The sequence below is a fragment of the Haliotis rufescens genome, unplaced genomic scaffold (assembly GCF_023055435.1).
Source record: "Haliotis rufescens isolate VD_foot unplaced genomic scaffold, xgHalRufe1.0.p SCAF_16, whole genome shotgun sequence".
Classification (NCBI taxonomy): domain Eukaryota; kingdom Metazoa; phylum Mollusca; class Gastropoda; order Lepetellida; family Haliotidae; genus Haliotis; species Haliotis rufescens.
In genome coordinates this window covers 20729540-20756737 of record NW_025963846.1, presented here as the reverse complement: position 1 = coordinate 20756737, position 27198 = coordinate 20729540, and the positions used below count along the sequence as shown (strand labels likewise).

Below are 27198 nucleotides of genomic sequence, written 5' to 3'. Positions count from 1 at the left end.
AACGAACAGTTATTGAATTTTAGTAATATATTTGATTACGGATATTAATCTTTATCATTCAAGTGTGCATGTGTGTACATGCATGGGCAGACTAGTCTAAAGAGGCTCTCACACTTTGCCGAGTTGCTTCCCAAGTATGGACCCGAGCTGACTCGGGTGTACTCGTATGGAGCTCGTAGCATACTCGTCCTACTCGTAGTACCCTCGTTGCGACCTCGTGATGCTCGTACAGAACTTGTATGAGGATCGACTCCTATTGGACTCCTATGGGGCTTGTAAGACATTCGTAGCGTACTCGTATGATACTTGTATATAAGTAGTCTCTTCCCGAGTCCTTACCGAGTTAGGCTCGGGAGAACTTTGCAACCACCTCGGCAAAGTGTGAGAGCTGCTTTAGCTTCCCAAGACACCATCTGGGACCTCAAGGTCCCTAGCTTATTTCTGGTTGACAATGTCATATTGAAGGTGAGGACCTGCAGACATCTGTCATTCATGTCCCCAACTGGTAAGAATGACACCTGCATGTTACACTCTCATTTTGTTAATAAAAGAACACTGTACCTGTGAGTTTACCAAATTGGGAAACCTAAATAATTCCATTGAAAAGAAAACTTCTTTTGAAATTTCAAAAATCATCCTGTGTCTGAAAGTTAACCAACTCGTGACAGGAGAAAATAGCTAATGATCTCTTTAAAGCTTGTCAGATATTTCAGAAAGAATATCATAATTACTAATAATAAATGCGACAAAATCGTAAGAAATCACTGGTAAGCAGTGATAATTGTATGATTCTGACCATATCATAAGCATGTATTTATTATCACTATCAAACAGTGATACCAGGCTTTCCATGTGGCATCCATCACAAACACATGCAAAGGCAAGTCAAATGTTCACCAGACCAAACATAGGAACATATGGTACGAGTTAAAATAGTCTGGGCTAACAGGGTTTCACTTTGTAGTGAATCCTATTTTAAATGGACATTGTGTAGAAGGCAGTGTTTGCTCAAATTGAAGATCGGCTGTAATGTTCAAAGGGATATCAGGCTCAGGCAAAATGCTGGTCTAGCAAGGGTATTTTAAGTCATTTCAACACCACTTTGCAAACTCAAAATATCTAAAACGTCAATGCCAGCGAATAATCAGTCTCGATTATCTGCCTAAACAGTGATGACACCAGGTGTTCACAAAAAGCATGAGTATGTCCTGCTCTACCAGTAGCACCCGCCACTCGCATTATTTGCAGAAAAAAGGAAGTGTTTGTTTGTTTGTTGCCTAACACCTTACAGCAGTACGCCTGACATCTAATGGTAGCCTATAAACAATCACGTGACAGTGGACCATACAATCCAGTGACACAACAGCGCATTTACTGATTTATACATCATGTGATGTATGATATCCATCTAAAAGATAACGTTTACCCTCATTACACAGAGGCAATGTCTCAAGTTCTAATCATTGAATTAACTTCTTGACCTGTACTTAAATTGAGAAATATAGCCAGGGGCATATACGTATATATATACCGTATTCGACGTAATAAGCGCCCCGCTCTAATAAGCGTCCACGGCGATATTTGCTAATATATTGGCTAGTGAACAATCCCAATTAGCACCGTTCCGACTGATCCATGTACACAAGACTTATTTATTCGTGTATAATATGCACTCATGTGTGTTATATGCACCCTTAATTACTGGCAATTAAATTCTTGAAAAATATATCTGGTGTGTATAATACGCACAGACTTTTCTTTTGTATTATTTCTGGCTGTCAGCATAAACCACGAAATTTACGATCTTTCAACCCTTTCACCAAAATTATATTCTAATAAGAGCCCCCTATTTGTAATTTTGAGAACGCCCTGGGCGCTTATTACGTCGAATACGGTACCTGAAAAAAAGACAAGCATAAGTCCTTTATTTTCAAATACTCTGAATGTCCTTGTATCTTTTGGAAATATCTACATATTACATTGACTTCAGTTTGATAAATGTCTATGCTACCACTGATACCTGATTAAAGTTAGTACCGACCCATGAAGATCCGGGGTAGGACAGGTCTTCAGCAACCCATGTTTGCTGTAAAAGGCGACTATGCTTGTCGTAAGAGGCGACTAATGGGATCAGGTGGTCAGGCTCACTGACTTGGTTGATGCATGTCATCGTATCCAAATTGCGTGGATCGATGCTTATGATGTCAATCACTGGATTGTCTGGTCCAGACTCGATTATTAACTCGATCATAAAACTGTCTGTCCCTCTGTCTATTTACAGACCGCTGTCATATAGCTGGAATATTGCTGATTGCAGCGTTAAACAAACAAACAAACAAACAAATATAGTTGGTACCAGAACACTGAGTGTTCTTCCAGATGGCTGCACCGCCAGGACCATATCACATGACGTGAACAAGCAAGGGAAGTAACTCATGGGGTTGTCAAATAACTGTTGTCATGGAAACGATGTCATTACATAATCAGTTTTGATTTCTGTATTTCAATATGAATGTCACTTTGTCAACAAAACCAAATGTCTTTCGTCAGATAAAAGACACAGGATATAGTTATAAATATTGCTTTTTGACATTGACTTGCAGAGTAAGTGGTGTTTAATTATGTAGCTGTTAATGGTCCCTGCTGAAACCACCAACTGTACAAGCTAATCAACAACTCATTGCAGGAAGCAAGTGTTCGCAGCAGGACCCTGCAGGATGATTAAATGTCATAGCATGCCACCTGTCGTATCACACCTGTGAAAAGCCAATCTCCGCCTTTGTGTAAATCTTTAATTCTGATTGGTCAGAACCAGTGGTATATTACCTGACGGTGTGACACATAAAGAACGGGTCAATATTTTGATGGCTGTTTCCGTCAGATGAAGCTGAGATGGCACTTTGCAGGTTCTGCTTAACAAAAGCCATAAATATTTCAAATCTCTCAGAACATACTAGCTGTGGGCATTCTGGGAAGAATAAGTTCCGACGCCCTGGTACCCCATTTGTGTCATATGATCAAACTAATGTTTTGGTTGTTTGTTTGTTTGTTGTCTAACATCACACTCAGCAAAATTTTCAGCTATATGGCGGCGGTCTGTTAATAATCCAGTCTGGACAAGACAATCCAGTGATTGACATCATGATCATCGATCCACGCAATTGGGATCGATGGCATGCATCAACCAAGTTGACGAGCCTGACCACCTGATCCCGTTAGTGGGTTGCTGGCCTTTTCTAGGCCCCGATCTTCATGGGTCTCCCACTAATGATGATTGGTTAATGAGGTTTGGTGACTTGGCTGATGTATGTGGTGGCTTAATTCATATCCAGATTGCATGGAACGCTGCTTACATAATATCAAATACTGTTTTCTCTGGTGAAGACTCCATTGTTTAAGGCCATTCTGATTTAATTCGAACATTGCTGATTGCGGCGATAAGCAACATTCAGTTTCTTCACATCACCCAAGACCATGCATACAAGGGCTGGTAACTCTATGTTAACCAGTCAATTGTGCTCAGTTGATCATTAGGGTGATATATTCTGTCTGTTTCGTACAACTTAATGAAAACCATATCGAGGCAAATAATCTCTAGCATAGACTTATCTTAAAATATCTTTTTTAAATCTTATTGATTAATAATGTCAATGTCAGTGCTGTATGATTTTGACACTCAGTTAATTTACAGCATCAAACTTCTTCACATGTTATTTCACACATAAATATATATAAGTGTTGGATTTTCGTCAGGCAAATATCAGATATTTAGGTCAGATCATTTCAAAAAAAATTATTCAGATGAGATTACTCTGACTTTCGTATAAAAAACCCATAGTTTTGATTTCCCTATAAACACCAAAACACAAGTACCATTATACTGTAATGTAAAAATCACATCTACAAAATAATATCCTGAATTCTTACATTCTCTCAACAGAATATTTTAAAGGTATTCTTTGACCAGACGGCAATTAATTGTTTTGGAATTAACAAATTTTGGAATTTAAAAATAAAAAATTCAATTAAGGCTAAAAGAAATTAATAATCTTGGTTCTCAGGCACCGCCCGCATTTCGTCAGGCAAAAGTTCACCACACGTTTCGTTTTTATTTCCATTTAAAAAAACCTAAAAGTACTTAAAGATTCCAACAGTAGTCAAATACTGTATTCCAGTATCTACTCATCAAGGAATACATTAATGTAGGGAGTTGATTGTAAACAACTTTTTATTTGGTTACACAACTGTTTACTTGGTTACATACCAGTTTGAACAACCCCAAATTCTTTTTAAAAATGACACCACCTGAACGAACTTTATTTTAAAAAACATTGCCTGAGAACCAATTCTTTAACTTTGTTATGCCTAATATTGACCTTCTGGAGATTGCCCATAGATTGTTTGGCAGTGTGGCAGCCCATTGGTTGGTGAATGAGTTCCTACAGAAAGAGTCCTCTGTGCACAACATGAGAACATATTAATATTCTTGCTCTGATATTAACAGGCAAACTATAATCATTCAATTGTAGACAAAACATCAAAGGTTAAAAAAATTAAAAATGAAGGTTTCTAAGGCAATGACTTTTGAAAACTGGGTGTTGATGAGCATCTCTTCTGGTGTACACACATAAAATATTCATATTATTCAGTGAGAAAATAAATGCTTTCATGCGTGGGTGTTCAGGCAGACAATACCGTGCCAAAGGATGGAGTGTAAAGCGAAGTATTTTTATGATTTACACTTGGCCGAACATTATTCTAAAATTCTTCACTCCACGAACTAAATTGGAACTCTTTTCAGAGGTCACATGGTTAAGTGAACATGATTACTTTGCTTGCAATGTTTCATCTGGAACAATAGAAGTGTTGGTCAATAATACTTGTTATTGATGCATTTAGCATGCCCAACAAGGTTGAATATTGATTGTAAAATGTTTTAAAACAAGCTCAGTGTTTAATCACTTAAATACAGGTTGACATTATTCAGCTAGCCAAACAGCAGCCAAATACTTTATTCATACAGTCTTTGACTATAAGAAATTGTCCCTAAAAACTCTCTTCTATAGAAATATGGTAAGTTAACTCCAGAGAAGGTGGCACTATCTTTTTAAAGTCTTCAAGAGAGTAATTTATTTTCCAAAAGCATTGGATATTTTCCAGATTTCAACCAGTTCTTGCAAAAATGTCAGACTTCAGTCTGCTCTGATCTTCTCAACGTCTGTCCAGAATCCGTCCCTTCCACAATTTACATCTTCTTCCAACTAAAACTTCATTGATCTCAAACTGACTCTGGCTTTGAACGTTGAAGACAAATAAAATTAATTTCATTGCAAGATTTTAGAACTGAAAGTTGGTGGGTGTTCAGTGAGAACTTCCAAGAAAATAATTAAGAGAGTTAAAGTTGTCATGAGTGATACTTAATGGCCATCATGCAAGGCTGTCCTCATCACAACGTGTGCACTTGTGAGTGTGGGCATGCATAAATAACACCAAATGGTGCAGCTCGTTCTAAGGCATGAGATGAGCTTCTTAATCCAATAGTCTGTCTTTTATACCTATTTTCAAGTTCTACCTCACACAAATGTTAAGATCAACCAAAAATGATATGAAAATGCTGATAGACTTTTGACATAACATCATAGATACATGTACTTGGAAAAGAGTATGTTTATTATATAAAAAAATACATTGTGTAGTGGAGACAGACATCGAGTTTAATGTTGGGTTGCAAAATCATAAATCACTATAAAATCATATATTTCTACACGACTTTGACTTTTCATTGTAATATGACACAGTGCATACTGTTTTGCAAACCTGATTTTCATTTCTGGTGGATATACTAGTCAAAAGAAGTTAAAGAACACCTGATGCTTTCATAGTACCATAGTTAATGTCATATATACAACTCAAAAGAAGACAAAGATCACTTGATTCTTTCATATTACTACAGTTAATGTCATATATACCACTCAAAAGAAGTCAAAGATCACTTGATTCTTTCATATTACTACAGTTAATGTCATATATACTACTCAAAAGAAGTCAAAGATCACTTGATTCTTTCATATTACTACAATTAATGTCATATATACCACTCAAAAGAAGTCAAAGATCACTTGATTCTTTCATATTACTACAGTTAATGTCATATATACAACTCAAAAGAAGTCAAAGATCACTTGATTCTTTCATATTACTACAGTTAATGTCATATATACAACTCAAAAGAAGTCAAAGATCACTTGATTCTTTCATATTACTACAGTTAATGTCATATATACAACTCAAAAGAAGTCAAAGATCACTTGATTCTTTCATGTTACTACAGTTAGTGTCATATATACAACTAAAAAAAAGTCAAAGATCACTTGATTCTTTCATATTACTACAGTTAATGTCATATATACAACTCAAAAGAAGTCAAAGATCACTTGATTCTTTCATGTTACTACAGTTAGTGTCATATATACAACTAAAAAAAAGTCAAAGATCACTTGATTCTTTCATATTACTACAGTTAATGTCATATATACAACTCAAAAGAAGTCAAAGATCACTTGATTCTTTCATGTTACTGCAGTTAATGTCATATATACAACTAAAAAAAAGTCAAAGAACACTTGATTCTTTCATAGTACGATAGTTAATGTCATATATACAACTCAAAAGAAGTCAAAGATCACTTGATTCTTTCATAGTACGATAGTTAACCTTTCATGGCATGAATCAGGTTTTCTTTAACTTCTTTTGAGAAGTATATATGAGTAAAGAGAGTGGTGTTTGATAGTATAAAAAGACATAACATTGTATTATTTTAATAAGACCTCGGGTTTTTGTGGACAGACAGCAACATTCCAGGGGATGAATATGTGGCATTATTACTGCATGCGTCAGAAACTATTCCCTCACAGTGTGGTTAGATACACACAGACAAATATATAGCTGCCTCTTTATGCAGTGTTGAATAATTCATGACCCATAAATCAATGTGGAGAGAACAAACACCAGGCAGACATGTGGTGTGAGTAGCAAGACATGGAGTACACGTACACTGGAATCACAGGATCAGCAAGACATTGAGTACACGTACACCTGACTCACAGGATCAGGAAGCCATTGAGTACACGTACACTGGAATCACAGGATCGGCAAGACATTGAGTACACGTACACCTGACTCACAGGATCAGCAAGACATTGAGTACACGTACACCTGACTCACAGGATCAGCAAGACATTGAGTACAGGTACACCTGACTCACAGGATCAGCAAGACATTGAGTACATGTACACCTGACTCACAGGATCAGCAAGACATTGAGTACACGTACACCTGACTCACAGGATCAGGAAGCCATTGAGTACACGTACACTGGAATCACAGGATCGGCAAGACATTGAGTACACGTACACCTGACTCACAGGATCAGCAAGACATTGAGTACACGTACACCTGACTCACAGGATCAGCAAGACATTGAGTACACGTACACCTGACTCACAGGATCAGCAAGACATTGAGTACACATACACCTGACTCACAGGATCAGCAAGACATTGAGTACAGGTACACCTGACTCACAGGATCAGCAAGACATTGAGTACATGTACACCTGACTCACAGGATCAGCAAGACATTGAGTACACGTACACCTGACTCACAGGATCAGCAAGACATTGAGTACATGTACACCTGACTCACAGGATCAGCAAGACATTGAGTACACGTACACCGGACTCACAGGATCAGCAAGACATTGAGTACACATACACCTGACTCACAGGATCAGCAAGACATTGAGTACACGTACACTGGAATCACAGGATCAGCAAGACATTGAGTACACGTACACCTGACTCACAGGATCAGCAAGACATTGAGTACACGTACACCTGACTCACAGGATCAGCAAGACATTGAGTACACGTACACCTGACTCACAGGATCAGCAAGACATTGAGTACACGTACACCAGACTCACAGGATCAGCAAGACATTGAGTACATGTACACCGGACTCACAGGATCAGCAAGACATTGAGTACACGTACACCTGACTCACAGGATCAGGAAGCCATTGAGTACACGTACACCGGACTCACAGGATCAGCAAGACATTGAGTACACGTACACCGGACTCACAGGATCAGCAAGACATTGAGTACACATACACCTGACTCACAGAATCAGCAAGACATTGAGTACACGTACACCTGACTCACAGGATCAGGAAGCCATTGAGTACACGTACACCGGACTCACAGGATCAGCAAGACATTGAGTACACGTACACCGGACTCACAGGATCAGCAAGACATTGAGTACACATACACCTGACTCACAGAATCAGCAAGACATTGAGTACATGTACACCTGACTCACAGGATCAGCAAGACATTGAGTACATGTACACCTGACTCACAGGATCAGCAAGACATTGAGTACATGTACACCTGACTCACAGGATCAGCAAGACATTGAGTACATGTACACCGGACTCACAGGATCAGCAAGACATTGAGTACACGTACACCGGACTCACAGGATCAGCAAGACATTGAGTACATGTACACCTGACTCACAGGATCAGCAAGACATGGAGTACATGTACACCGGACTCACAGGATCAGCAAGACATTGAGTACACGTACACCTGACTCACAGGGTCAGCAAGACATGGAGTACACATACACCGGACTCACAGGATCAGCAAGACATTGAGTACATGTACACCTGACTCACAGGATCAGCAAGACATTGAGTACACGTACACCTGACTCACAGGATCAGCAAGACATTGAGTACACATACACCTGACTCACAGGATCAGCAAGACATTGAGTACACGTACACCAGACTCACAGGATCAGCAAGACATTGAGTACACGTGCACTGGAATCACAGGATCAGCAAGACATTGAGTACATGTACACCTGACTCACAGGATCAGCAAGACATTGAGTACATGTACACCTGACTCACAGGATCAGCAAGACATTGAGTACACGTACACCTGACTCACAGAATCAGCAAGACATTGAGTACATGTAAACCTGACTCACAGGATCAGCAAGACATTGAGTACACATACACCTGACTCACAGAATCAGCAAGCATTGAGTACACGTACACCTGACTCACAGGATCAGCAAGACATTGAGTACACGTACACCTGACTCACAGGGTCAGCAAGACATGGAGTACACATACACCGGACTCACAGGATCAGCAAGACATTGAGTACATGTACACCGGACTCACAGGATCAGCAAGACATTGAGTACACGTACACCTGACTCACAGGATCAGCAAGACATTGAGTACACGTACACCTGACTCACAGGATCAGCAAGACATTGAGTACACGTACACCTGACTCACAGGATCAGCAAGACATTGAGTACACATACACCTGACTCACAGGATCAGCAAGACATTGAGTACACGTGCACTGGAATCACAGGATCAGCAAGACATTGAGTACACGTACACCAGACTCACAGGGTCAGCAAGACATTGAGTACACGTACACCTGACTCACAGGATCAGCAAGACATTGAGTACACGTGCACTGGAATCACAGGATCAGCAAGACATTGAGTACACGTACACCAGACTCACAGGGTCAGCAAGACATTGAGTACACGTACACCTGACTCACAGGATCAGCAAGACATTGAGTACATGTACACCTGACTCACAGGATCAGCAAGACATTGAGTACACGTGCACTGGAATCACAGGATCAGCAAGACATTGAGTACACGTACACCTGACTCACAGGATCAGCAAGACATTGAGTACACGTACACCAAGACATTGAGTACACGTGCACTGGAATCACAGGATCAGCAAGACATTGAGTACACATACACCAGACTCACAGGGTCAGCTAGACATTGATTCAAAAGACATTTGGGATAGATTTTGTTTTCAAGAAGATAAGCTTACATTTAACATTCATTATACACAAAATGCTAAGAATCCATTATGCATGATGATCGTCAAGCGGGTATTGGCAAATGACGAAAGAAAGAATTCACTTGCCAAAGTTAGACAGTTTTATTTGGTTATTTTCATAAAGTTGTTAAAATGTGTCACTATCGTAAGTTAAGAAATCAAAATGTTGGTCTGGAACGGGTCTTATAATCAGTCAGGTGTTATTATTATTTCTCACCCATGAAGAACCGGAGTTAGTTCAGCAACCCATGCTTGCCATAAAAGGTGACTAATGGATCAGGTGGTCAGGCTCGCTGACTTGGTTGACGCAAGTCATCGTATCCAAATTGTGTGGATTGATGCTCATGATGTCAATCACTGGATGGTCTGGTCCACGCTCGAATATTATTATTCATGCCAGCTCAAAGATGGAGGAAAGCCTGAAGTGACCTAGGTTGTAACCCAACCAGCAGTTGCATGGCAAACCATGGATCATATTCAAGGTGTGTTTGGGATTCCAACCCATGGTCAATGGATCCTGGTATGGCTAAGGGACACAACTCTGACCAGTCAATTGAAATGCTTCATGCTCCCAGGTGAAGAAGAATCCTTTTGAAATACTGATTGTATGCCAGTTGTGTATGAAGATAGACACACCCAAATCTAATCAAACCACTCATCTTTACTAAGACAGCAAACAAAGGCCGTGAAATCCATCATATATTGACTTGCACCGCATCAACCCAGGAGTAATTTCTGATGAGGAAGTGTTTTATCTTCTCAGCATGCATCCCCAGAATCCATTCTCAGTGCAGGTTTGTGAGACAGACACATGCTGAAGTTGTGTTAAACATGGAAACATCGATATATCACTTACTGTTGTTGTACACATCAATACAGTATTTGTTCAAACCAAACTAACTTGCACCAAGTAAAACACTGACAGGTGTAGTATTTGTTTTTGATTGTATTTTTTGCCATCAACATTAAATAACGGGTATAGTTCAGACTCTGAACAGAGCTACCGTGAATGTGTTAGTGGGTTGGGATTAAGGAGGAGCAATGATCCATGGTCTTGGTTGTAAAGTTTAAGGGGGCTACACCTGGTCGTGTTGTCCAAGGCACCAATTTTTGCTGTGAACAGTTTTGGCCCTTAGATGTGCCAGAATCCTGTGATCGTCGGCTTGAATCCAAACTTTGTCGAGATTATGTTTTCAGGTTTGTCAGCACCAAAGAGAAAAAAGTCTTGGACATGCATCACTTTGGGTATCCTCCGAGTTTTTTTCAAAGTGGCATTAAACTGAACCCACTCACTTAAGGTTGATATTTACAAATACTGTTATTCTGTGTTTTTGTGTAGTCTGAGTAATCAGTATGTGCATCATAGGGCTGGAACGAGTCCAACTTTACTACCCAGGTACCCACCCCCCTATGACCCGACCCTACCTCGGTACCCACTGTAAGGTCTCTAGAGATAGGTACAAAATGTCCGCTGGGGAAACTTTGACCATACTCCTGTCAAAATGTATTTAGATACACGTATAAACCGATCTGGTCATTCATACACTAAAGTTGACAGAAGTTTTATCTTTATTCAAACATATAAAAGTCAGAAGGAATGGGTGCATAGTCAGAAAGAAATGTGAACATTAGTGACTTGTAGTGAAACCATAGAGTTCTAGATGATTATTGTCATTAACAATTTATCAGGTGACTAACCATGGGTCCGGGTAGTCCTGTGGGTTCCCGGGTCCTTCTCGCTTCCCATCCGCCCCGAGTACCCGAGTTACACGTTCCAGCCCTTGTGCATCATAAAAATTCATTTGGCAGAACATTTCACTTACACTTGTCATTGATCACTGTAAAATGGTTTATGAATGTAGGTTTCTCTGAATTTGTTGCTACCATTTTGTGTGCACTGTTCCTTTGATTGAGAAGAGATATGAGTGCTAGCAAACCCATAAAAGCTCTGCCATTGCATCGTTAATTTCATACTTAAATTCCTCATAAGAAATCCGGACTTGCTTGGGTCACAAAATATATATTGTCAATCAGAAAAACATTAATGAACTCACAATCAAATGGATCTCCAATCACTGACAATCATTACCAACCAATTTATCACTATGTTAATCACACTGCCCACAACAAATCGACTTTACTCCAGGGATTACGAGCAAATAGCCACATGACTACTACAAGAAACACACAAAACAGCCATTGCCAGCAACAGAGACACCTAATGATATTAAAACACTAGATGGCGCTGATTAACACGGCTCCCAGAATACACCACCCATACAAGTGGGCGGTTCAGGGTTCAGCGTGTCAGTGTTTATAGTCTTCAAGACACAATAATCACTGCAACCTTCCTGTACTCAAGCATTGGACTAATAAACTACTGTTGGGAATTTCTAACATCTGAAAATCAATTATCCCAACAGATCAATCATTGAAATTGTCCTGGTTCCTTGATAACCTATTGATGTACAGTCTATTACCATTACACAAGAATAACAAACTAATGAGACGCTAATAATTTAATTGATGACAACTGTCACTGGTCGGCATGTCTGCTGTCTTGGCTGGTCCAAGATCACTGAGCATGACTTTGTTTTTGCAAATTGCTGTGTGGACTAAAAACTGGAAGGTGGCCCAAACCAGCCAAAATAGGGGGTGGTCTAGCACGGAATGATGGTGCTGTGCCTGCGACACTACAGCAATACACAACTTGAAATAAGAAAGATTTGCCTCCATCATGTTCCTTGATGTTTCAGCAAAACATCGTGATCGTGGCTTTCAGAAGGTGGTACAACATCCAGTGTCACTTAAAGCTTTCCTCCCACATCAGCTTGACATAGGATTGAAATAGTATCCCTAACTCACTCACTGTCTAGCCTTGTATTCGATGTGCAGAAGTCCTTGGTTTGATTCCCACATGTATACAGAGAGAGAGAGAGAGAGAGAGAGGGAGGGAGAGAGAGAGAGAGAGAGGAAAGGAGGGTGGGAGAGAGAGAGAGGAAGGGAGAGAGAGAGAGGGAGGGAGAGAGAGGGAGGGAGGGAGAGAGAAGGAGAGAGAGAGAGGGTGGGAGAGGGAGGGAGGGAGGGAGAGAGAGGGAGGGAGGGAGAGAGAGGGAGAGAGAGAGAGGGTGGGAGAGAGAGGGAGAGAGAGAGAGAGAGAGGGAGGGAGAGAGAGAGAGAGAGAGAGAGAGAGAGAGGAAAGGAGGGTGGGAGAGAGAGAGAGGAAGGGAGAGAGAGGGAGGGAGGGAGAGAGAGAGAGAGAGAGAGAGAGAGAGAGAGGAAAGGAGGGTGGGAGAGAGAGGAAGGGAGAGAGAGAGAGGGAGGGAGGGAGAGAGAGGGTGGGAGAGAGAGAGAGAGAGGAAAGGAGGGTGGGAGAGAGAGAGAGGAAGGGAGAGAGAGAGAGAGAGGAAAGGAGGGTGGGAGAGAGAGAGAGGAAGGGAGAGAGAGAGAGGGAGGGAGGGAGAGAGAGGGAGGGAGGGGGAGAGGGAGAGAGAGAGGGTGGGAGAGAGAGAGGGAGGGAGGGAGAGAGAGAGAGGGTGGGAGAGAGAGAGGGAGGGAGGGAGAGAGAGAGAGGGAGGGAGAGAGAGAGAGGGAGAGAGAGAGGGTGGGAGAGAGAGAGAGAGAGAGGGAGGGAGGGAGAGAGAGAGAGGGAGGGAGAGAGAGAGAGGGAGAGAGAGAGGGTGGGAGAGAGAGAGAGGGTGGGAGAGAGAGAGAGGGTGGGAGAGAGAGGGTGGGAGAGAGAGAGAGAGAGGGAGAGAGAGGGTGGGAGAGAGAGAGGGAGGGAGGGAGAGAGAGAGAGGGAGAGAGAGAGGGTGGGAGAGAGAGAGAGGGTGGGAGAGAGAGAGAGGGAGAGAGAGAGGGAGAGAGAGAGAGAGAAAGGAGGGTGGGAGAGAGAGAGAGAGAGAGAGGAAAGGAGGGTGGGAGAGAGAGAGAGAGAGGGAGAGAGAGAGAGAGAAAGGAGGGTGGGAGAGAGAGAGAGAGAGAGGAAAGGAGGGTGGGAGAGAGGGAGAGAGAGAGGGAGGGAGAGAGAGAGGAAAGGAGGGTGGGAGAGAGAGAGAGAGAGAGAGGAAAGGAGGGTGGGAGAGAGAGAGAGAGAGAGAGGAAAGGAGGTTGGGAGAGAGAGAGAGAGAGAGGGAGGGAGGGAGAGAGAGAGAGGGAGGGAGAGAGAGAGAGGGAGAGAGAGAGGGTGGGAGAGAGAGAGAGGGTGGGAGAGAGAGAGAGGGTGGGAGAGAGAGGGTGGGAGAGAGAGAGAGAGAGGGAGAGAGAGGGTGGGAGAGAGAGAGGGAGGGAGGGAGAGAGAGAGAGGGAGAGAGAGAGGGTGGGAGAGAGAGAGAGGGTGGGAGAGAGAGAGAGGGAGAGAGAGAGGGAGAGAGAGAGAGAGAGAAAGAGAGAGAGAGAGGTTTATGTCTGATGGGATACATTATCACACACTTTACATTTAAACTACAATGAGTGTGACGGTGAATTACAGCTCTACCAACATGAAATCAGGATATCAATTCATAGATATTCTAACATTTCAGTGTCAAAGAAAAATAAATGACGTAAATACTCAAATAACCTAGTTATTTAAGAAAAATTCCAAACCCAATCAATATATGACTCCAACAATATCGCTAATTAAGTCCTTGATTCTCGTTTTCAGACTGACCAAATAGCCATTAGCCAGCTTTATTGAACTCCGAGTGTTTTCTCAATAGGAGGTCTCAAGGGGACCAATGCGATCGTCCAAGGATTAACTTGACTCCTATCACGATTTCTCCTCTTGCCCTTGACTCAATACGATGGAAAATAACCCCATTGGCAATTTCTATGCAATACATATTCAGCAATTTGGCATCAATCACAGTGCCCAGAAGATTGAGAATGTCTGCAAGCTTAGGGAGACATATTGCTGTGATGTCAAGTCTGCTTAATCACAGCATTCTTGATGTTTGTGTATGATGAAGATGCTGATTGTTCAGCGGTCACAATAGCAGCCTGCCTGCTATCCCGTGGCTAGTAGTTTTCCAGGAGGGCTAGTGATCTTTCAAACCTCCTATTCCACCTGTTTACTCTTTTATAATTAAAAAGTTCTGACAAGTGATGTGATTCGACACAAAGAATGCACAAATGGATTCACCCTAATCGCTATTTTTTACCTTTCGGCTATATAATCATGGTTTGGTGGTGGGGTAGCCTATTGGTTTAAAGCGTTCGCTCACCACACCGTAGGCCCGGGTTCAATTCCTCACATGGGTACAATGTGTGAAGCCCATTTCTAGTGTCCCCGCCGTGATATTGCTGGAATATTGCTAAAAGTGGCATAAAACCAAACTCACTCACTCATAATCATGGTTACTAGGCTTTGTCTAAATATGAGCTCAACAGAACAGCATAGTACACAGAAAACACAATTTTCTCTCCTATTGCATGTGTAATTAGAATTTCAATTTTCAGTCTGTACTGAAATGAGGTCCAGTACTCTTTGCTGTGGGTAGTCAGAGCTCCAGATAAGCTTTTGGTGTTTTTATTTTACCCATGCTTTTTAAAATCATTGGGTATCAGTAATTCTATCTGCGTATTCAAATTTCTGTTACCCACTAGTTTTTACAGATGTGGGTATTTAAGTTAAATATTTAAAAACACTATTCATCTAGTCCCTGCAAACTGGTGTCGTGTGGGTTCGAGAGCTTTATAGGACTAAAAAATACCACGATACTTCCACAAGAAAGTGTGATGGCAAATGATCATGATGTAACTGTCATCGTGGAGTTTGGTAAGGTTGACGGAATGTCCGTTTATAATTTCAAAATAAGTTGCTGATTTGCTAATTGAATACAGAGATTACAATATTTTGATGATACGCACAAGTTTTATTTTTGTAGCGTATCTGTAATGTTCGTTGCGTATTTGATACGCTTGGATTATATTTTACTGCGTATTTCTGCATTTCTGATGCGTATTTCACGCAGATACGCAGCTTATCTGGAGCTCTGGGTAGTGAAAGGTAACTGGCCCTCCTGGCCAGATTGATTTGTGACTTTTGTCCTTTATTGTGTGACTGATGAAGATCCGGGGTAGAATTGGTCTTCAGCAACCCATGCTTGCCATAAAAGGGGACTATCCTTGTCGTAAGAGGCAACTAATGGGATCGGGTGGTAATGCTCGCTGACTTGTCATCGTATCCGAATTACGTGGATTGACGTCATGATGTCAGTCACGGGATAGTTCCAGACATGACTATTTCCAGACACCGTCATATAGCTGGAATATTGCTGAGTGCAGCATTAAACAACAAACAAACAAACAAGTCATTCATTGTGTATGTTCAAGGCAGCTGTGTGTACGGGTTCGGAAGGATGCGTTGTTACTGCATGCACACTGAAAGAAGCAAGTCCTGACTTGGCAACTCTTAATGTCCTGTTGCAACTATCGTACGACCAGCCTTTTCATGTTACCTGGATCAATTCCTGGTATATTCAGTTTCAATTCTGCAGCTCTAGAATGACAAATAATTAGAATGGATATCACAGCAGCTGTAAACATTGAACTTGTTATGTTTTATTTACAAGACAAAAAAGTCTGGCAGACAAAACTTTGTTATTACACCTGTTTGTTCAACCATACACAGGAGTGGCAATTGAATCTCACACTGTGATACAAGGATCCAAGGTTAACGAAAAAACTGTTTCATTTGACCCCAGAAACTGGTGATCAATTTTAGCTCGTGGGTTTAACACAGTTGCAAATGTGTCTGACCTGCATCACTTGGGTTCCTGTTTCCATGGCAGTGTTTACAACCTGAAAACTCTCATGATAAGGCACTGCTTTCATTCATATATGAAAACAATATCCACAGACAAATCCTTACCATACATCAGAAATTTTACATAATTGAGTAGAGAATATAGTTTGTAATTTTCCCCTGCGAGCAAAGGTATCATGCAGACAAAGAAAGAATTCTAATCCAGGCAACACCTGGGATTTGAACCCACCATCACTGGATTCTGGCACAACCAAGGGAGATTACTCTGCACAAAGAATGGCAGCCATCCAGTCCTGTATGGGGTACTGGAGACCAAATCAGCCCTAAATCCCAATCTGTGATAAACTCTCACTACAAGCTCTGTTCTCTGTTTTCTCAACTGAGTCACCATGTGGAGGGTTAGTCTTATGGGTAGTGCACTCACCCATCAGACCTAGGTTTGAACCCAAACATACATACAGTGTGGGAAGCCTTGTACCCTCAACAAATGACTACACTGTTGTTCAAGCAGTACACAGCTGTACCTTCTCAATGCTGAATTTTAAAACCTTCAAACCTAATCAATCACCTTGATAAAATAAGCCATGTCTAGAACTCCATGATGGGTGAAACCACAAAAAAAGTCTCTGTCTCTGTCTTAAATCTATTCCAAAGAAAGTGATTTAAAAACCTTAATTGGATGTCTGTCTGTTTCCTATCCTCAGAGTTGTCAATCTCAATATTCAAATTGGCAGACAACATCTACTCTGGAACCAGACTCTTAAATTTAGAATAAATTTTGCAGATAAGCTTCGTTAGCTACAACTTTCAACAATCAATTTTGTGACGCACATATGGTCCAGCTTCTCTCATTCAAATAAAAGCTGGTAGTCTGGCTGTCCGAATTTGTTAATGACATGTTAATTATCCTAATGCCCATTTGTGAGATCCAGATACAATTCCCTACAGATACGTCACAGGAATGTCGAGCCACTGCTGCACTCAGTAATGAAAATGATTGTTTGTTCAAGCAATGATTTATGCAGTATCAATCAGATTTGGAGATATTTTTAGAGAAAGTGTTGGCAGGTGCATGTTTCCACACAACCGCTATTACTTCCACTCATGCAAACACACATATACTGTTGACTACAGTAGATACATTTATCCTGAGGCCTATATATAATGGGAGCTAAACACACAGTTGGTGGGTAGACGAGTAGATAGCTTGGTTAATGGGTGGGTAGGTGGGTAGGTGACTGAGCGTGACATATGGAATATATCCTGAGTGACATACAGAATAGAACTGTTTGACACATGGAATATAACAAGTATGATATATGCCATATGGCATGTATGATAAATGGAATATGACCTGTGTGATATACAGAATAGAACTGTATGAAATATGGAATATGACATGTATGACATATGGAATATGTCCTGTGTAATATACAGAAGAGAACTGTATGATATATGGAATATGGCCTGTATGATACCGTATATCGCTGTGTATAAGGGGCAAGTTTTTCTTACCAGAATTAGGGGGTTTTCAAAGGAGGGGTCGTCTTATACACAGGGTTGAAGAGTTTTGATGTTTTTTCCCCCTAACATAAAGACATTGCTGCGAGCATGTAACACCGAAAATACCATGTCAACAAATCCGTACTGAAGTACGCAAACTAATCATGTAATTACACTTTCTGGTTATAAAAAGAGTTCATTATATATTTGGACATACCTTTGTAATCTATTTTATTAGTTTTATTCAAAATTTCATTCAATAGTGTTTATATTCATTTTGGCGAAATCGTATGTGAATTGATTGGAAGATCGCACAATTCACCGTTATTTACAGCAACCACGGTCATATTACCACTATTGACGCCTTGAAATGAACTTTCGTGGATAGAGAATGGATATATATATCATAAATGCCATACTTTGACTCACTGAAAGTCATATTTGTTGTAGTTTGACTATTTTATGTTAACATAAAGTTTTCACTAACGCGAGAGCATCGACGATGATTGGTCAAATTGTTCCATACGAAAAAATATCCAACAATAGTGATCAGCTGGTGAAGTGCTTCTTTCCGATTTGCTTTATAGATGGGGTATATGAATTAGCATCAATTTTAAAGACTTGTACAGGGGGGTCGCCTTATACGTGGGGTCGCTTTATAGACGGCAATATACGGTATATGGAATATGGCCTGTGTGATATATGGAATATGGCCTGTGTGATATACAGAATAGAACTGTGTGATATATGGAATATGGCCTGTGTGATATACAGAATAGAACTGTGTGATATATGGAATATGGCCTGTGTGATATACAGAATAGAACTGTGTGATATATGGAATATGGCCTGTGTGACATACAGTATAGAACTGTGTGATGTATGGAATATGGCCTGTGTGATATACAGAATAGCTGTGTGATGTATGGAATATGGCCTGTGTGATATACAGAATAGCTGTGTGATGTATGGAATATGGCCTGTGTGATATACAGAATAGCTGTGTGATGTATGGAATATGGCCTGTGTGATATACAGAATAGCTGTGTGATGTATGGAATATGGCCTGTGTGATATACAGAATAGCTGTGTGATATATTGAATATGGCCAATGACATGTGTAGCTATGGACTTATTGATCTCTAGAGTCAGATCAATATTCTGTGAGAACAGCTTCAGCCATTTGTTGTGATGTGCTAATGTTTCATCAGCTTCAGTACACATACAAATCAATTTTACAACTTGACCGTACAACAACCGCATGTGCATCTGGAATCTGATACTGCTAACTGAACTAACTCTAGCCATATTAACAAATCAAAACCAATGTTGTCCAGAAATTGGTTTCTTTGACCTATCAACATATGGTATCCTGTAGTAAGAAATAAACTATCAACTGACATATTCCTTCATTCTGTCTTGAATGTGATGTTAAATCCTGTTTCACATCACTACCTTCATTTTGAATACCGTATTCGACGTAATAAGCGCCCAGGGCGGTCTCAAAATTAGAAATAGGGGCTCTTATTAGAATATTATTTGGGTGTTTATATGAACTGTTTATATACGACGGATATATTTTTCCAGAATTTAATTACTTATAATTAAGGGTGCATATAACACACGAGTGCGTATTATACACGGATTAATAAGTCTTGTGTACATTGATCAATCAGAAGGGGTGCTAATTGGGATTGTTCACTTGCCAATATATTATCAAATATCGCTATGGGCGCTTATTAGAGCTGTGCGCTTATTCGGCAAATAAGGTAGTTGCGAATCCATAACGTTTTACATTTTTAGAGTGAATGAGTGAGTGAGTATGGCTTTACAACGCTCATCTGTATTAGTTAAAAGGGATCGCCTCCGTGGTCTAGTGGTACAGAGTCCGCCCGGAGAGTGAAAGGTCCGGGGTTCCATCCCCGGCCACGTCATACCAAAAAACGTTAAAAGATGGTACTTGTTTTTACCCTGTCTGGTGCTTGGCATTAAAGTGCCAAAACAAGGAAGGCTCGGGATCAGTATACTGTGTCTGAGTGGGGTATTCATGTTAAACTGCGGCTTAGTATCTCACTATAAATCGGCATCAGTCCTGACCAGTACAAGCATCCACACACACATGTGCATGTACGTCGCTATATAAGTGCAATAATTTTAGACGCGACCTCATTTCACCCTCATCCATTTAAATGAGTGAATGAGCATGGTTTTACGCCGCTTTCAGCAATTTTCCAGCAATCTCATCACGGGGGACACCAGAAATAGATGTCACACATTGTGCGCATGTAGAAAATCAAACACAGACCTAATGCCATGACTAGTGCACACTTTGACCCACAGGCTACCTCCCTGTCCACTTACTTAGAAGTGTCATTTCTCACAGGTAACACAGACCATACTTTCAAATAACATCCGTGTAATTTTTCAAAGACATTTCTTCCAATAGCTACATGCTCTTGGGTGAGTGAGTGAGTTAAAGCTTAACGTCACATCGGCAATATTTCAGCCATATCGTACATGCTCTTGGTTGAAAATAGGCCACAAATGCTTGAACACACAATGCCATTTAGATAGCGGTCTAATGTCACAAATGTTACATTTGGGATAACACTTTCTTAGTAAAGTACAGATTGTAATACGTTTTTAAGTGGATGGGACTCAACCCCAAAGAGTACTAGAATCTGTTCTTTACTAAGAAAGTGTTATCGCAAATATAACATTTGTTACAAAATGCTCGGTCGGGAGATTTAAGACAAACTAGAGAGCTGAAGTTAAATTCTTCATTGTCAATTTGGACGTTCCTGATTACAAAAGATACTTGCATAGCAGTTGAAGCTGGTCCTTGGCTGTCAGTGAGAAAAAGGTCCTTGATTGTCAGTTACAGCTGATTGGTTGATATAGGGTGAGAGGTATTTCTTTTCCCGATTCAACATACTAGTTTCTATTCTGTCCACATCTGGATAAGGTATGATATGGCAATCAAGGCATCATATAATATGAGCAGTTTGTGAAAATGATTTCATGACACAAAGTACATAGCATGAGCCACGGCATATTTACAAGCTATCAAACTCTCATTGCTGACTACATCCACTGACACATTCAGTGCTTCATCAACAAGAAGAATATTAACCCTTCAACTGATCAAAGTTATAAAAATGCAATACATGGGTTATCATCTTGTGGACAAAACAATAAACATCATCACCCAATGAGATTCTGTGCTCCATCAAAAAAAGAAGAATATTAACCCTTCAACTGATCAAAGTTATAAAAATGCAATACATGGATTATCATCTTGTGGACAAAACAATAAACATCATCACCCAATTAGATTCTGTGCTCCATCAAAAAAAGAAGAATATTAACCCTTGAGCTGATCATAGTTACAAAAATGCAATACATGGATTATCATCTTGTGGACAAAACAATAAACATCATTACCCAATGTGATTCAGCCAATCAGGTTTACATTGAGCTGGGTAGGTAATAACTCACTGTGGTATAAAACCAATACTGCTGATTAATCAGACTACAAATCAAGTTGTTTGTAAGGAACTTTATTGCTGGAACATCAAAGGTTCCATGTACTAAGGGACCCAATCTCCTCCATAAGTCTACACACAAAATTGCATGGTGAATAAACCTAAATCAATAGAGTTTAACAAAGAGCATGGCAAAGAAACAGCCAACGGAGGATTTAGAGGAGAATTGATTCAGGCTCAATTTAAGTTTTACTCCCTGTTTCCATCCCCTACCTTTGAACTCCTCTGGGGGATGTGCGTAAGTGCATTAAACAATGTTCACAAGGGCATTTCAATTTAAGATGCAGCGTATCTGAATTTGTTTCTTGAACCATGTTAGAGGTGTGTGTGAAATACTACTGTAGCTCTTATTAGAGTTAGGGCTGTGCGGAGGTTTTTGGGTAATTGCTGGGTTCATTATTTGGACTTAGATAATAAAACCCCATAACAAATATATCGAAAAAGAATATGCATTAATAACCAGATAAAAAGTTATTTTCAGCAACATAATTATCAACGGATGGTATTTGATATGTTATTGATAATAATTTGTCATAAATTTTTTTTGATAACTGATGATAACTAATAATGGTACGTGATGAAAATGGTAATTGATGAAAATGATGATATTGGTGATGATAATTGATGATAACTAATAATGGTATGTGATGGTGATGGTAATGGTAATTGATGAAAATGATGATAATTGTGATGATAATTGATAACTTATAATGGTACATGATGAAGATGGTAATGGATGAAAATGATGATAATTGATGATAACTAATAATGGTATGTGATGGTGATGGTAATGGTAATTGATGAAAATGATGATAATGGGGATGACAATTGATAACTAATAATGGTACATGATAATTGATGATAACTAATAATGGTACATGATAATTGATGATAACTAATAATGGTACATGATAAAGATGGTAATGGATGATAATGATGATAATGGTGACGATAATTGATGCTAACTAATAGTGGCAAAACTACATCAAACACATTTTTCAATCTTTCCCAATTTGTCCTATAATGAATAACCTAGAGGAACTTCACTAAAACAGTTGGGCAAAAATGCAGTCTAAATTCAAACATTCTTCTTCAGAAGAAAAAACTTGTAATAATAATGAGAAAAACTGCTTCATCTGTATCCTGTTCAGCTGCCAAAGGGTCCTTGTTATTCATGTCATCACAAGACTATTGGCCGACATATGTAAAGGTGACAGAATTCGAGAGAAAATCATGTCAGACAGAAAATGAATGTTTTTTTGACAACGAAAAACACAATGATCCGATCAACTGTGGTCCACTAAAAGCTCTAGCGTCGCAGGTGCAAGAAAGATGTTCTCCTGGGCACAACACTGAATTTGATAACCGATGCTTGTACACAGAATTACAGATAATCAGCATTTCCGATTTATTCACGGACTCTCCAATTGGAAAGTTAGGCTTATTTCCCCAGAGACGTCATGTGTGAAAACAGTTACAGATTGGACACACAGAAGCAGTCTTGCTCACGGCACTAGTCGACATCAGGTGTTTGGTGGGGAGTGATTGAGAAATAAAAGACTTTCAATTGGATAAAATTGGCATGAAATTACTAAAAAACAAACTATCATGAGGACATGCAATCAGATTTATTGATTGTGTTTGCATGGTTACTACAGGAAGTTCTACAGCATCAGAATTTTGTGATTTTGTGACTGCATATCCCAAAAAGAAAAAGTCTTTTATTGTGATCTTGTAATCAGTACCACGAGGAGTCGGCTTAATTTATTTACATTACCAGCTCTAGCCAGACTTGTGGAAATACACAGCAATTAAGGCATCCAACCAAACTCTCATGAGAATGTATGTGGGCAAGTTGAGACGTGATGCGGCAAAGATAAATGTTTCTTTGTAGAACAAAAGACCATTTATGATATCATTTGCACTATCCAGATCAGCATTATAATATTCCCCCAATATATCTCCCACACAAAAGGCCAGCTCCAGACACTATGTGCAACACACCAAGGTTGGTGTCCACTGAACAGTAGCTGTGTTGTGATGATAGAACATATACAAGTATGTCTCTTGAACATGCCCCACTTCACCTGGTATGTACTCAGTTAAAGGTTCATCTTATGTCCCCAGGGGCAGAGATGTGGCCTAGTAGTTACAGCGTTCGCTCATTACGAGCCCCAGGTTTAATTCCAAATAAGGGTGAACAACACAACGGTGCACCAGTGCATCGTGAGTTTTCATGCGAATGATATGATACATGTTATGTTTTTTTCTGTATCAATACAAGATGATACACTTGCTAAAATAAATTACTTACTACTCGTTTAATGACCTCATGTTTTTGTCAGGCAAATATTGCAAAATATGTCTGAAATATTTATAGTAAGAAGTTTCCACACAATTTGACATAAATATGCGAATCGCGATACATACAATATCGTGACCTATGTATCATGATATGCATCATGTCCTTTCTGTATTGTTTGTAATTCCAAACATACGCCAAAGATCCGTGTTCGAGTAGGATTCTCCACATGGGTATAATGTGTGCAGGCTATGTCAGGTGTAACCAGCTGTACAATTGCTGGAATACAGCTAGGTCACACCCAGGTCTTCCCGGGATGCCGCAGCATGGAGATGGGACTGTGGGACTGTTGTCTAAACCAGGTGTTCCCGGGATGCCGCAGCATGGAGATGGGACTGTGGGACTGTTGTCTAAACCAGGTGTTCCCGGGATGCCACAACGTGGAGACAGGACTGTGGGACTGTTGTCTAAACCAGGTGTTCCCGGGATGCCACAGCATGGAGACAGGACTGTGGGACTGTTGTCTAAACCAGGTGTTCCCGGGATGCCGCGGCATGGAGATGGGACTGTGGGACTGTTGTCTAAACCAGGTGTTCCCGGGATGCCACAACGTGGAGACAGGACTGTGGGACTGTTGTCTAAACCAGGTGTTCCCGGGATGCCGCAGCATGGAGATGGGACTGTGGGACTGTTGTCTAAACCAGGTGTTCCCGGGATGCCACAGCATGGAGATGGGACTGTGGGACTGTTGTCTAAACCAGGTGGTCCCGGGATGCCACAACGTGGAGACGGGACTGTGGGACTGTTGTCTAAACCAGGTGTTCTCTGGATGCCACAACGTGGAGACAGGACTGTGGGACTGTTGTCTAAACCAGGTGTTCTCTGGATGCCACAACGTGGAGACGGGACTGTGGGACTGTTGTCTAAACCAGGTCTTCCCGGGATGCCACAACGTGGAGACAGGACTGTGGGACTGTTGTCTAAACCAGGTGGTCCCGGGATGCCACAACGTGGAGACAGGACTGTGGGACTGTTGTCTAAACCAGGTCTTCCTGGGGTGCCACAACGTGGAGACGGGACTGTGGGACTGTTGTCTAAACCATGTGTTCCCGGGATGCCACAACGTGGAGACAGGACTGTGGGACTGTTGTCTAAACCAGGTGTTCCCGGGATGCCACAACGTGGAGACGGGACTGTGGGACTGTTGTCTAAACCAGGTCTTCCCGGGATGCCACAACGTGGAGACAGGACTGTGGGACTGTTGTCTAAACCAGGTGGTCCCGGGATGCCACAACATGGAGACAGGACTGTGGGACTGTTGTCTAAACCAGGTGTTCCCGGGATGCCGCAGCATGGAGATGGGACTGTGGGACTGTTGTCTAAACCAGGTGTTCCCGGGATGCCACAACGTGGAGACGGGACTGTGGGACTGTTGTCTAAACCAGGTGTTCCCGGGATGCCGCAGCATGGAGATGGGACTGTGGGACTGTTGTCTAAACCAGGTGTTCCCGGGATGCCACAACGTGGAGACAGGACTGTGGGACTGTTGTCTAAACCAGGTGTTCCCGGGATGCCACAACGTGGAGACGGGACTGTGGGACTGTTGTCTAAACCATGTGTTCCCGGGATGCCACAACGTGGAGACAGGACTGTGGGACTGTTGTCTAAACCAGGTCTTCCTGGGGTGCCACAACGTGGAGACAGGACTGTGGGACTGTTGTCTAAACCAGGTGTTCCCGGGATGCCACAACGTGGAGACGGGACTGTGGGACTGTTGTCTAAACCATGTGTTCCCGGGATGCCACAACGTGGAGACAGGACTGTGGGACTGTTGTCTAAACCAGGTGGTCCCGGGATGCCACAACGTGGAGACAGGACTGTGGGACTGTTGTCTAAACCATGTGTTCCCGGGATGCCACAATGTGGAGACAGGACTGTGGGACTGTTGTCTAAACCAGGTGGTCCCGGGATGCCACAACGTGGAGACGGGACTGTGGGACTGTTGTCTAAACCATGTGTTCCCGGGATGCCACAACGTGGAGACAGGACTGTGGGACTGTTGTCTAAACCAGGTCTTCCCGGGATGCCACAACGTGGAGACAGGACTGTGGGACTGTTGTCTAAACCAGGTGTTCCCGGGATGCCACAATGTGGAGACAGGACTGTGGGACTGTTGTCTAAACCAGGTCTTCCCGGGATGCAACAACGTGGAGACGGGACTGTGGGACTGTTGTCTAAACCATGTGTTCCCGGGATGCCACAACGTGGAGACAGGACTGTGGGACTGTTGTCTAAACCAGGTCTTCCTGGGGTGCCACAACGTGGAGACAGGACTGTGGGACTGTTGTCTAAACCAGGTGTTCCCGGGATGCCACAACGTGGAGACGGGACTGTGGGACTGTTGTCTAAACCATGTGTTCCCGGGATGCCACAACGTGGAGACGGGACTGTGGGACTGTTGTCTAAACCAGGTCTTCCCGGGATGCCACAACGTGGAGACAGGACTGTGGGACTGTTGTCTGAACCAGGTCGTCCCGGGATGCCACAACGTGGAGACAGGACTGCAGGACTTTTGTCCAGCAAGGCTAGAAGTTTGGTCCCATTCATGTGAGTGAGTATTTACAATGCTTTGGCAGTATTCCAACCGTATCAAATAACATACCAAAAATAGCCTTTGAATATTGTACCCATGTGAAGAATCACAACCGGGCCTTTCCTATATGGTACCTCACCATACCACCATGAAAGTTTGTTTTCGACAGGCGAAATCCTCCGCGAAACGAAAAAATCAGAATACCCAGAGAAAGATCAACAACCCATTACACCCCAAACACAGAGCACCATAAGTAGAGGAAGACTCCTTGCGTGACTCCAGCAAGACCACAGCCCAACAAGTGGCTCATGTAACAGAACTATAGCTTGGGAGGAAGCTTGTTCTGCCCGATGTACTCGGTAGCCTCGGGACTGATGGTTGTGTCCGATGTTCCTCACTCCACCATCTGGGAGAACTAGATTACTGTTGGGATGTGAACTGTATTAAACTCTTTTATTGTCAGCCCAAATTGGATAGATATAATTCTGCTTATTATCAGAGCGGATTGAAAGATAGAAAAGAAGGGTACTCAAAATTTCTGATTA

General features: G+C 41.5%; 1 protein-coding gene across 1 annotated transcript in view; it reads right to left on the bottom strand.

Moving 5' to 3' along the window:
• The window catches only part of LOC124122039 (proton myo-inositol cotransporter-like), a 107558-nt gene that overhangs the window by 52500 nt on the left and 27860 nt on the right, over positions 1–27198 (bottom strand). The gene's annotated exons all lie outside the window — the stretch shown is intronic.